The following is a 15,000-nucleotide window of genomic DNA, read 5'->3' as shown; positions in this document are numbered from 1 at the left end:
TTGCAAAAGGGATTCATCCGCAACGATTGAGCGTGATTGATCTCAGCGATGGTAAGAATGCAATGTTTAGAAACTTCCACATCCAAGATATGTTGATTTTTATGGATTACTAAGGTGGTATTCAAATGATTACAGACTTCAATGTTACATTGTTGTTGTGAGCCGACTGTATATATGGCTTGTGTGACAGACAATCCGTTAGTTTTCAGAGTGTCGGAAAGGATTAACATTTCAGATCCCGGCAAAGTTCTCTTTACTCGCACTAATATATTCGAAGTTATGTCGGCTCGAGAGTTTGCGTGCAAGCTGATATTACGGGTGAGCGAGAATTCTGTTGGGTCGCTTGGATTATTTCTTGATTCATGAGACAAGTGATTGGTTCCTCAACATACGTTACTGTGTTTTATTTGTTTGTCTCCTTTTTGTCCAAAACTAATTTTAATGTGTTAGAAGACTTATAGAATTTTACTTTGACATACACGCCGTGTTTGACAGGGGCTAAGGTAATGTTTTGAATGCCCATAGACGGGTATCCTATAATTACAGCTGGATACATATCAATGTTTTGTACAACGATAAAGGTATCAGTAAACGTGCGCTTACCGACCTTGTACTGAATATTGAGTTACTCCTACCACATTTAATTCATTATTTTCCAATACCCGAGAGCCTTACTCCAGACTTCTCTATAGGGAAGTTCGAAAACAACAAGTGGTGAGTCCGCAGATCCATGATATTACGTGGACTACCAGAATCAAAAAACAGTGTGAAGGATCGGTGCTCTAAATTTACTGCATGTAATGTGGGGCGCAATTCATCTTGGCTTATAATGGCGTGAATTTGTTGAAAATCTACGGGAACCTGCACTGATTTTTTGGATTCGGTCATGTGTTTCATAGGAAAATTGATTGTCTCACAATGATCTTGTAAATGATTAAATTGGTTATTTGATACAAAAGATGTTGATATGAATGACCCAACATCATTCTCTCCCCCATTGGAGTTGATTACGTGGTATTTGCTTTGCTTTGTACACTCCGAAAATTCGTCTGACCTTGTGAGTTTTTTGGCTAGAACGGCCCGGGAACAAGAGTTACTTGAAGCACGATTTGTTTGTTTCTGATGTTGAACAGCTTCTTCTTATAGTACTGAGGATTCTTCTTCGTGTTATCATTAGCAACGGTTTGCGTGTTTCTAGGATTCCTGTCTGTTGATTTCGCGAGAAGCAACGATTATATGAATGAGTGGAGCTGTTATTGAATTGAACAATAACGCGTCCTACAGTCTGAAATCATGTGTCCTGGCCTCTTGCAATTGTAACAAGTCATCCCTGCAGCTTGATTATTATTAACTACGTTTACTTGTTGTGGCTTATTTTCATTTTTTGCAAAAACTTGAGTAAGCAAGGGATCAAGGTCAGTACACTTAGACATGTGCTTTTTGATCTGTTTATACACATCTAGTTCCGTACTGTCGGGCATTAGTTTTTTGTCCAAACACGGTACTAAAGCTTCAGGCAACATAACTGTCATGCATGTTAAGTATATCAACCGTATGAAATCTTTCACGGCGATATTGGCTCTTGTAACCCAAGTGGAGTTACGTAAGTTATCTTGATATTCATTTAGCCGGTCAGCAATTACTGCCGCCCATTCTACAACATTAAGCTGAGTCATAGAGGTTTGATTAAGGATGTTCCTCAAAGCCAAAACTACATCTAAGGCTTCTTCACTGCCATATATAGAGGATATGCGGAATGAAGGCACATTGACTCCACCAGCAGAACTGTGGAAACTGCGGGGGAGTAATGTAGAGTTTGACAGATTAATCAAAGTTATAAAATGTGTGCTTAAGTTTGGGAAATGCAAGTTAGTTTATCTGGAGCAGCGACATTACTTACCCACCGTTTGTGCTTTTCTTGAAAATAGAGTACCTGTTCCTTCTTATATTAGACATTTTGTGAGTCAACTATTTCTAGTAATATGGGATGACCTAACGCAGTAGGTTAGTGAATGTTATAGAAACGAAATCTGAATTTGTTATTGTTGTTAGTATTTTCATATTTAGAACATCTCCATCAAACTCACATGCATTATGGGGTTAATGTTTTAATGACTCTATTTCTCCAGGATGGTGCCCGGGATTGAGGGCCAAGGCCAAGAGAGTCATATAGGGATGTCATGCCTGAATCCTAGCCTTCACACCCCTTCTTTGAAGACCGCCACCTCCTCCCCTCCTGACTGACAGAGTCTCATGATGCGCCCCCTTGAGAAAGTTGGTGTCGACCACATGGGCCCCATCCCAGTAGAAGGTGGAGTGGGGCATATCCTGATAAAATTCATGATGACCCGTGATGTATATCTGGACTATTGCAGCAAGTTAGGTGCAGATACGTTCATCCTCTTGTCACGACATTTTGCAGCAACGCATGGCGCTCCTAACACCATGAATAGCGACAACGCTATGACATTTAGGGCAACAAGTACCCTCCTACCAGAGGTCTGAGACGAGGAAGTAACTCAGCAATACATCAGTTAATGAGGAATCAAATGGGTCTTTCAAACTCCCAGGTCTTCCTGGAAAGGGGGATTTTTTGAACACCTTATAGGGGTGGTAAAGCGAACGCTGGCAACCACCCTCCGACGTGCCATCTTCACTGAGGAGCAGTTAAGAACATTGATAAAGGATAACAACTACCCCTTCATGTACGCAGGAGATCGATGTGAGGATGAAGTACTCACGCCTTTGCCCCTCATCCGAGGCGATGTACTTAAAGTGCTGCCACCTGTGGTACCCTACGAAGATTTCCATCTTACGCTGACAACTCGACAGTTGCGTCACCAATACTTCAATTTGACCAACACCCTCGAACGTTTCCGACGTTACTGGTGGGAGGGTTATTTGAAGTCTCTACAAGAGCGACACAACATACGAGAAGACTCACCAACTGCCATGAGAGTAAGCGACATCATGTTGGTCAAGGTGGACCAGCACAAGCGCAGTCAGTGACCCCTCGGTAAGATCATCGAAGTGTACCCTGATGCTGACGGGGTCATCAGGTCAATCAAAGTGCTATTCGATGGCGAGGAGCACCTACGTTCCTTGCAGCACACAGTCCCGCTCGAGGTTCATGCCCACAATGAAGAGAAAGAAGATAGTAGCCAGGTCGATGACAGTAGCAGCGAGGCAGGGAACGACAAGATACAGAATGCATGAAATGAAGCAGAATTGAGTCGACAGACTGAGAGACTCGACATTAGTGGTCGTGAAAGTGAAAGAGATAGGGCAGGCATGAGTGAGACAGTAAGTGAAGCAGGTGTCCATCCAAAGAGGAAAGCTGCTGTAGAGCAGAGAAAGCGAATGTTGGGGTGGGAATCGAAGGGAGGCTGGAACGTTTTCGAGTTAGGATAAATGATGTTTAGTGACGTTACGTCTCACGAGACCAACTAAAACAGTCCACCGTGAGTAATGATTTTGTGAAATGAGTCCGTTGCGGACACGTGTTTTGAATGTGCATTGTGTAACTCCTCTATTAGTCAGAACAAGGTCCTTCAGTTTTGTTGTTTCGGTTTGTGTAAGTGTTGAGTATTTAAGACGAGTTAGCAACTAAGAGTAAGGTGAGCAAAACGCTCAGATATCTCTTTGCTTTAGAGATCACGCCAATCTATAAGTGCATTTATGTTGCGATCTTACCTTTACTGGTCGGTTTTCTAATGTATAATATGTATATGCATGTCTAATTGTAGTTTCTTGCCTGCAACGCCAGGTTGAATGATAAAGTGATACCATTGTGCATTTTATTGCACATTATTATTACCAATAAGTTGGTTTTGAATCTATTGGGCTCTGTGACGAGCATTGAACTGATATTAGTTGAATTATTGGAAATACGATCTCAAAGTATGATCGTTGAGTTTGCTTGCTGATAGGAATATTTCCTTGCTATTGAATTACCATTAAAAACCTTGTGATACATTGCTATCGTGTAATATTGATACTGGGTTATGTGTATTTCTTGTCCCCATTATTGAAATGTCTAGATTTGTGTTGGTTTTGATTGCTACTGCTTATTATTGCTTACATTCATGATTTGTGCTCATGTGATTGTCTAATTATGCCTGCATGAGTTACATTTTGCACATTCCTTTTCCTTATTGTGTCATGATTGATGATGTTTTCCTTTTAAGAGTGATCACTTGTGATTGTTGTAACTGTTTGAGCTAGACGCTTTCGTAGCACTGCGTACAGCTCTAGGCCCAGCACACTGTACCATAACCATTGCCTCACCAGCAGATCTCAAAGCCTTGCTCCGGCTTCTTCCTCTCCTTTTTGGAAGGTAGAGAATGTTGTGAAAAAAGAACACACGCTTTTTTCTCAAAAGATTCCCGCCCTCCTCCCCCTCACATTTTAGATTCCATGAATAAGCTGGCAGCAATGGAATTATGGTTCTTTTCCTACATGTGTTGGTAAATGTCACTTGATTGAGTTTAAACCCCAACCCTCATGCACACACTCCTACGGGCATGTTAAAATTACAGTTCACAGTAGTATTTGAGATTTTCTAGTTGCCTTTAATTGCATCAAAATTCACTAGTCCACACGACTATAAAAGGTGATGCACACATTGGGTCCTCCTTTGACTTCTAGTGATCATAAGTGTAACATCTAATCAGGGGAGCAATCCTGTCTCGAGTATGTGAGTGAGTCGTGTGTGCAGGTTGTAGAGTTGCTGGTGACCATGCTGTGAGTATCGTAAGTAATCGTTGTGGCGGGATCACAAGCTTAAAATACAAGCAGGCAAAATCTCCCCCACATAAACTTAATCAATCCAGCTGCTAAACCCACCCTCAGTCACACTTTCTCTTCACACTACAGAATACACACAGGACAATTGACCTACACAAACCCAAAAACAAAAAACTCTCAAAACACATGTACTTACCCAACTCCAGATACTCCGGGCTGTGCTGTGCTGTCCGCTGGTCGAGGTCGCTGAGACACTAACAACTACAAGACAGAAACCAAGAACCACCAACCCCACAACTCAACAATACAACAACAAACAAGGAACACAACAAGGAACTCAACAACACAGCAAACAAGGAACTCAACCACACACACAACAAGGAACAACCACAACACAACAACAAACAAGGAATACAACCACAATAAAAGACCACTGCAACCAACCAACCACCAATAAAAACAACACAAAAAGGCAACACACACACCCACTAACAACACCAAGGGATCACAACAGCTCACTTATAACAACCCTCAACAACTCACAACCACACCAAGAAACCACAACAGCTCCCCAACAACAACCCTCCCCAACTACAACAACTCACAAATAACTCAACAGAAACTCACAAGCACAACAAATCCAACAGCACAGGCACAACAACTCCAAAGCAAATAACATCAACCTTAATAACAACCAACAACAAATCAACAACACACAACCTAAATGACTTTCAATGCCTTCAATAGACTGCAGCCGACACTACTGACTGTCACCAGCTCTCTCCAAAGTCTGACTGATGACTGCCTCTAAAACACAGAACTCTAACAACTAACAGCACTGGCAGACAACTAAGAACTCACTAACAGCCAATTCAATCGTTAACTATCCATACAGCAATTACACCCTCTCTCTCTCTCCTCTCTCTGGCTCTCTCTCATCTCTCATCTCTCTCTCGCTCTCTCTCTCTCTCAAGGACATTGTCAAATGGAACTCTATAACTCCTCCATATTTCCTCCCCTCTTACATTTGACAACGTCCTCTTACACTCACAACACCCACACTAAATAGCCTTGCACTCGGATGCAGACCCCCTGGATCTTGTTTGAGGGCCTTCATACACACTCTAAGTTACACCGCCCTCCACTTCTCGCAGACCACTTCCAGTCGGACTCCCAATACCATCTCCCTCACTACAATCCTCCCAAATCCCACTCACTATCTCATCTACCCCTTCCAACTCTTGTCCCCATATCTCTCGTAACTCTGCCACCAAATCTCTTACATCATTTATACTCCTGCCAAACTCCCAGAGACTCATTCATACTGCCAACCACATCTTTACCAACCAATTCCCTTCCTGGTGAAACTTCATAAATGCTGACAATTCAAACCCAAACACGCTATATGTATCATTTCTCCCCTCAAAGTCATCCGTATTACATGCCTTATCCACCATTTTTACCCTAACACTTCCTCTATCATGCAGCCCATGTTTCTCCCTTTCATTCCCTCTCCTTACCTTCTTCCGCTTTCTTCCATACTCAACCAACACTAACTGCCGATCTCCCAGACCCATTTGCTCACTGATGCTCGGCTCACATTTATTCACTTCAAACCACTCACTCATCACATTCTCCCGAACATACTGTTGCATATTGAGGACCCACCCAACTAAATCCCCTTTTCACTTAGTTTCCCGAATTCCCAGCCTGACTCATCCTCTTACACCTACACACAATCGCCACATGACCTTCCATCTCATAATCATCACATTTTGCACGCTGTTCTTTACACATCCTAGCATAATGCCTGTTCTTCCCACAGCTGCCGCAAACCACGTTCACACGGGTACCCCGACATCCACTGGCTATGGGCCCTACCTGTCCACACCTGTAACATTTAATATCCCTATCTTTCTTACACTCGCTCACTATATGCCCCGTTTACACACACACGCTCCTAACGCCCACCGACATTCATTCTTCCTGTGTCCTGGCTTACCACATCTATAACACTGCTGCTCTCGCTCACAACCAACTGACCCTACTCTTCCAACACTCACACTCCTATCTCTTTTAGGGCTAACTACACTCATGTTACTTGCCCTAACACTCCTATCAACCACTCGCTCTGCCATTCGCCTCGACCCTTCCAAAACTGCCTCCCTATAGCTTTTAAACTCTGGTATAACCTCAGCTACTTCAGTCCTAACACTAACACTTCTACACTCTTTCATACACCTATCTAACTTGTAATCCTCTAATATTTCTAAATTATCATCCATCGCATTTTCTCATTACGTTTTAGATTAATAAACTCGTATACTCTCTCTGGTACAGTCGCCAACAACTTTCACACTAACTCCTTACACTCATTTATCCCTTTGTCCCCAAACTTTTTTCTGGCTAATGTTTCTAACCTACAGACATACATTGACAACGACTCACCAACATTCATTGTTGCCTCTTCAAAATCATGCTTTCTCCTATATCTAACGCTACTCTTTATCCTCTTTGCCTGTTCTACAATCCTGGCTTTCACACTCTCATATGGCACATTCCCTACACTCATCATTACCCCATGCATACTCAACAAAAATCCCATCAAAAAGCTACCTAACTCTCTTGCCCAAACTCTCTTGTTATCCCCATACTTTGCCTCATAATACTTCTCATATTCCTTAAAAAAGTCCCCTATGTCCCTACTACCATATGCCTCGTATTGTGCACATCGGGGTACCTCTCTCATGTACACCGCCTTTTGTACTTCTTGCTCACTCTCACTCTCACTTTCACTACTTCCATTCTGACCCTTCTTTCCCTCTTCTGAATACAGTGAGTCCACTTCCATACTCTTGACAACGCTCTTCTTACCCTTCTTCTTTCTATCCACCTGTTTCCATTCACCGCTATCTAAATCACTCTCAGCCCTTTCCCTAATGTATTCAGTCCTAGTCTCATCCTGTCCATCACCCTTACTAACCTTCTTTCCCTTAGTCTTCTTCTTTTCCTCAGCCCCCTTCTTATTCTTGTCCTCAGGTTTATCCTTATCCTGTGTCTTCCCCTTCTTTCCCTTACCTATCACAACCAAATCACCTTCGTCACTAGTACTCTCATCCACTTGCTCTTCCACTTTCTTTACCACTCCTGGCCAGTCACAAGACCCAGTAGGCTTACCTCCTACTGCTCCCTCTTCCATGAATCCCTTCATCCTTTCCTGCATCATCTCTTGCATTGCATTCATCACCCCAAATTTTTTGTCCATTTTCTCAATCATTCTCTCTTCCGCTCCTTTCACCTTTTCTTTCATTTCCACTTTCGCACTCCTTAGCATTCCGCTCATTTCCTCTAACTCGCTCTTCAGCTCCTCACACTCTACCCTTAACCTCTCATTCTCCACTTCCAATCTTTCCTTAACTTCCCTCGCCAATCTCAGCTCCTCCTTCAGCCTCTCTATCTCCTTCAACCCTTCCATCCTCACTTTCTCCACCAATCACACAACTCAATACCCCAATCGTCCTGCAGCTGCCACACCAACAGTCCCCGTTCGGGCACCAAAAAATAATGTGGTGGGATCGCAAGCTTAAAATACAAGCGAGCAAAATCGCCCCCCCCCCCCTCCCCCAAAATCAACTCCCCCACCCCATAAACTTAATCATCCAGCTGGTTTGACCACCACACAAAACACTAAACTTTTATCAAATAGTATTCTCCAAAATACCATACTAAGTCCACAAAAGGTGGAATAGTATCCAACTTCAATAAGAGTGCAAGGTCAATTCAAGGGAACAAAGAAAATACCACAAAAAAATACTTAATTTTAATACACAAGTTTCAGACAGAAATAACACCTGAACCTCAACAATACAGTAATTAATGAGAAACACACACTCTTAAACTTCCTGCAAAAAAAACAATTACACTTAATACCGAGTTCTATTCATTAAATAAATGAAGAAACAAACCAAATTGTCAGACTTGATTATAATTCACTTACATCACCAATTTTAACATCAAACTTAAATGAGGATCAAAATTGGGATATGAGTATATATTCGCTCATTTCGCCAGAAGAGTGTCTTAACTCAAAAATTACTATATTTCGGAGAAGCCAACAATCCATAGTTGAAATTCTCTATACTTTGTCCATTTATATTTAGATGATTCTTTTACTGAGCTTGTTTTATTGACAAATACAAATAAGAAGTTTTTACCACAGTATGGAATTAAGAACAGGCTATCTGCTGGTATCAATAGCTCAAAACACATTTTTTTGAGTTGTGTCACTCTTCTGGCAAATGAGCGATGGTCCGACTGACAGTTCTACTTTTTACATGTGTATGTTCACCCTTCCCTTTTAACCAGTCGTGGGGGTGAACTGACAGGTATTACTGTCCGTTTTATCCAGGTATTACTGTGGTAACTATCCCTTTGATCCAGGTATTATTGTAGTGACTGTCCCGTTTATCCAGTGTTCTGTGGTGACACTCCCTTTTATCTAGGTGTTACTGTGCTGTCTGTCACCTTTAACCAGGTATTAATGTGGTGACTGTCCAGGTATTGCTATGCTTGCCCTCCCTTTTATCCAGGTACTACTGTGGTGACAGTCCTTTTATCCAGGCATTACTGTGAAGACTGTCCCCTTTATCCAGGTATTACTGTGAAGACCATCCCTTTTATCCAGGTTTACTGTGAAGACTGTCTCTTTTTATCAAGGTATTACTGTGCTACAATTACGAGGAAATTTGCATCTGAACGAATTGAAAAAAAAAAAAAAAAAAAAAAAAAAAAAACGCCTTATATCTAGCACGTCAGGCTTAGCCAAAATGCGTTTCCCCAACCCCCCAACCCCACCCCCCCTCTTATATGGAAAGCCGGGGTATTTGGGTGGGTTGGAAAATCATTGACTTACTTCACCTATCAGGGGATTCCACTAGGGTGCCGAGGGATTCACTCTCATGAGCGTCCCCCAAACCTACTCCTAATTTATGGAGCTGAATTAAAATAACAGGGTTGCAACCCAATGTAACCATGTCAAAGGCACAGAAGGCCTTACAAAGCCAGGCTTTTTTTGCCTCCTCCTGGACTGCAACTTAACCTATCTTTGGGAACTGAGCATTAAAAATTATTGGCTGGGAAACTACCCTTATCTAACCTAACCTAAACCTTAGTATCAGGTCATAGCCTGGTAGACCACTAACATAAGCCTAAGTTACCAGGTCCTTACTTAGCTAGTACACACTGCACTTTAATACCCTTCACTAAAGTATCATGGACCATTTAAAATATATACTTCTACCAATACCTTTTCATTCACAAGGCAACTGGTGCCCAGTAAAATATAAATTAATTTATTTCTACCATACCAGTATCCTTCAGTTGCAATATTGTTTGCAGGAACTTAAGCAAAATTACTTGGTCTTGAAGACACTCAACAAACCATCTTGTATATAAAATCCATCAGTTACATTCTCAGATGCATCTGCTGATATTATATAAGTAGCAAGTTATCTCAACCTCTTTTCAAAACACTAGTAATAAAATTACTGGGCGTTAATGGTTGTAAAAACAGGAGTCTCTTTATAATTAAAGTTTGTTTCATCACCGACGTCGGCGGACCAGGAGTCAAGTATATAGGGTCTACTCACGAGGCAGTACTGAAACCTATCCCCGCCCCTTATGAAACGTCATCAGTTACAAAAGGACCATATCTTTATGAAACTATATTTACGATAACATTTTTATATAACTATTTTTGCGATGGAGTTTTTTTTATATAAATTTTCCTCTCATTACATGTTGCCGTATACTACGTTAAAGTGCAAAGAATGCTCTTTCAAATGATATATGGCCCATTACAATTACGATTGCTTTCAAACCCACAAGCGCGCACAGAACAAATTATCTACGCACAAAAATGTGCAATTACTTCATCCGTCAACCTACATACATTCACGTTTCGTAGCGTAGCTGATTAAGGGATGAAGGTAGAAAGAAACTGAAAAATGGATTAGAAAGCTGATAAAATTTACTATATAATGCATTAATAAATTTGATAGGTATTCTCAGAAATTTTCGAGGAATTCTAGGTCAAAGACGGACCAAAATTTTTTAATTTTATGTAAATATTACACATTTTTCTTATCATAATTTTTCATCTTATTACATTTTGCCATATAGCATGTAAAAGTACAAAGAATGCCCTTTTAATTGGTATATGGCACATTACAATTACAATTACTTTCAAACCCGTAATCGCGCATAGGAAAAATTATCTACGCACGCCAAAAAAAAAAAAAATTTAAAAAAAAAAAAAAAATTTAAGCGTTTTCGTGGGAGATCTGAAATCTAGCCCCGCCCCTTGTGAAACGTCATCAGTTTTACATCCAGCCAGAAAATATCATAATCGTTTGAGGCATGCATAACTAATACCTTTATGCATACAGTTTGTGTTATATGTAAACTTATGTGTTCGGAATGTATTTATGATATGAAGTGCTAATGAGAAATTTACTGGAAATGTGTTTCCCTGTATCATTTTCTTCATCATTATTCCTTTGATACCTTATACCGTATATTATATAATTCTTATACTGTTGATATGGGTTTTTTTTTTCGTGGTCAAGTCATGCAAATGCAACTGCCATTTTTTACACTGCCTGTATCCACATTTTCTTTGTATTTAGTGCATAACAAGTAGTATTCATACTAAGATTTGGAAAAATATAATTAATCTCTCATTCTAACCTTCAGCATTAAAAAGTTGCTTTTCAAAGTGAGGTATGAACACAGTGACAGAACTAATACATTTCTTAACAATTATTTATAATCTTGATGATATTACTACCTGAAAGAGAGAGAGAGAGTTGTCATGTTATAAAAAATGGACTTGAAGAGAATACAGCAAACCAGTATATAGGTAAATAAAAAATAGGTAAAGAAAAAACATACAAAGAAAACTGGAGTAGCTATGTGTGTTGAAACTGGTATATTTTATGTGAAATAAAACAAGGCTTGGTGACTAAATGAGAGAATGGGTATTAAAAAGCATCAAACATGAGACCTCTTTACAGATTTTATCAAGATTTTATGAAAAAACACCATGTGATATGAATTAAATGTATAAAAAACTAAAGGTTCTGTAAGTAATTCAATGGAGAAGCACAAGAAGTGTTACTTTTGTGACGTCACAGTATTAGCTCCGCCCCCACATGCCAAGTTGAGCAGACCCTATATTGACTTTGATGGGTAAAAACCATCAAGCATGTGACCTCTTTACAGATTTTACCAAGATTTTATCAAAAACACCATGCGATATGGATTAAACGTAGAAAAACTAAAGGTTCTTTAAGTAATTCAATGGAGAAGCACGGGAAGTGTTACTCTTGTGACATCACAGGATTAGCTCCGTCCCCACTGCCGGGTTGAGCAGACCCTATATATTTTGGCTCTGCACTCAGCTGGCTTTAAACATCAAACTGCGGGCAATTTTTGCCTTAATTTGCCCGTATGTATAATTTTAGTCAAGTTTAAATTTTCTTCCCTGAATATATATGGTACCGGATACTTGGTGAAAGATCAATTTGAGTGGGGCAGCCGAAAATAAGTGGACTATCAGACAATTGACATGCTATTATAGGCCTACTTAATTTGGGAGTCAGGAACTCCAAGTTGTATGATTGTCAAAACTCGGGAGGGGGAAAAATAGAATGGGAGAAAATGATTTGTAGTTAGCCAGTCTTGAAAAAACAATTCATTCACATTTCCGTTTCCAGTAATTATTTGTGTTGTGATACATCATCTCTTTGTGAATGTGCGGGTGCTAAAACGGTTCTTTATGATGGGACTTTGGTCTTAATATTAATCCAACTCCCATAGCCGATAAAAATTCCATTTCATCCACATGAACCAACAGCAACTAAAGAACAATTCAGTTTGTTGGTGGCAAGACACGTGGCTACGAAACCTCGACATGGCTGCAGTGCCCTAACTATAGGCCTATTCTGCAAAAAGAAAAGAAAATTACCAAAGACGCTATTAACACGAGAATACTTTAGCCTTACATTTTCTTCTTTTAGACGAATTGAGAGAGTGGCACCATATGACTGGTTAAATTATTTAAAAATTTTTAAAAAATGACCCCAAGCACACCATCACATGTAGCTTGTTTTTTGTCCCCCCCCCCCCCCCACTTTTGTTTGGACCCATACCCAATTTCCCCCAGAAACAAATACTAACTTTTTGGTTTTGGGTTGCCAAGTAATTAACTCCCCAACAACCAAAGGAATTAAGTTGGCTAATTATAGGTAATAATTATTTAAATATATATATATTATATAATAATTAAATATAATATTAATTATAATATACATATATATATATATTATATTATATATATTAATATACACTAATCATATATATACTATATATAATAATATCTATATATATATATATATATATAGATATATATATTATATATAATGTATATATATTATATATATATATATGTGTGTGGGTGTGTGTGTGTGTGTGTGTGTGTGTGTGTGTGTGTGTGTGTGAAACTATAGAAATAGTAATTCTCATACAAAGTTTTTCATATAGATGTGATGGAATTAATGAGGTGAGACATTCCATACTTCAATAGGAATTTTAAAAAATAACTCAGGCAGAATTCTTTATACTGAAAATCACAATATTTCTTGAAATTTTTTGTCTTTTACATTTATTAGGCTCGCAAATTTCAGATAATTACCATATTTCTAATATTAATATTGCCTATGATAGATTTTCAAGATAGATCATTTCAAAGTGTCCCATCTCTTCCCTCCAATCGTAGGTTTATGTTTTCCCCCCCCCTGTCAGGGGGGAAAACCACCCACTAAAATGTCCTGGGACATAACCATCACAGCATTCTAGGATATGCAGTGCTATTGCTGTACAAATTTCGCTTGGTATCTCCAATGTTGGATGCAGATCCTGTCTCCCCCTCCCCCACTCATTGTGGGTGTCTCTCAGGGGGGTAAACCACCCAATAAAATGTCTGTCATTACCACCACAGTACTCTAGGATATGAAGTGCTATTGTTGTACAAATTTTACTTGGTATCTCCAATGCTGGATGCAGATCTGTCTCCACCTCCCCCTCCCCCTCCCAACTCGTTGTGGGTGTCTGTCAGGGGGGTTAACCGCCCACTAAAATGTCTGTCATTACCACCACAGTACTCTAGGATGTGCCAGTGCTAATTGTAGTACAAATTTTTTTTTACTAGGTATCTCCCAATGTTGGATGCAGATCCTATCTCCCTCTACCCCTCCCCCTCCCACAACTCGTTGTGGGGTGTCTGTCACGGGGAAACCAACCCAACTAAAATGTCTGGCATTAAACCAAAATCAAACCGGCCAACTTACCTAAGGAATTTTATTGAAATTTGGCTTATTTTAGTAAACAGAACAATGTTTACTGGGGATTCCTCCCCAATGTTTTTTTTTGAGGATGCAGATCCTGTCTCCCCCTCTCCCTCCCCCCAAAAAAAACTCGTTGTGGGGCCTCTGTCAGGGGGAAACCACCCACTAAAATGTTGTCATTACCACCACAGTATTCTATGATGTGCAGTGCTATTGTATTGTAAATTTTTACTTGGTATCTCCTAAGTTGGATCTAGTTCCAATTAACCGCCCCTCTTTTCAGTGCTTCTGTCAGGGGGGAAACCACCCTCCAAAATGTGTCACTGGTCTTTCTATAATCAAGAGAGTCTGCAGATATATTATATATTAGCTTCGTCTGGTATCTCATATATTGGATCTAGACCCAAAATCTAACAGGCAATTAGTGGTACTTGTTAACTTAAGCCACCCATATTTTTCGGCAGACGGCCAGTTTCACAGTTTTACAAGTCTATTCCTAAATACCAGTAGGGGTTACAGTCGGTATCTTGTTTGTTGTATCTCAATGGTCCGAGCTGCCCGCTCTAGGACAAAAGGTACCTGGAATCTTTCCATTCGCATTGAGCCTAAAAAGAATCTAACTTAGATAGTGACCCCAAGGGTTTTAACCCAGTAAGTATCCACCTTCGCGGCGTGTTTAGTACTAGCCCGTTGGGGATGACCGTAAAAGCATAAACAAAAGGTTGTCCAGTATCATATAAAGACAATGAACCCCAAGAAAATATTAGTCCTAGACAACGATCCACGCAAATCCATGGGGTGTTACTATCCAGGAAAGATCATACTAATTCAGTTTTGATAACGACACTTT

This window comes from Macrobrachium nipponense, chromosome 8, assembly GCF_015104395.2.
Source record: "Macrobrachium nipponense isolate FS-2020 chromosome 8, ASM1510439v2, whole genome shotgun sequence".
NCBI classification, from domain to species: domain Eukaryota; kingdom Metazoa; phylum Arthropoda; class Malacostraca; order Decapoda; family Palaemonidae; genus Macrobrachium; species Macrobrachium nipponense.
This window is presented reverse-complemented; position numbering follows the sequence as displayed.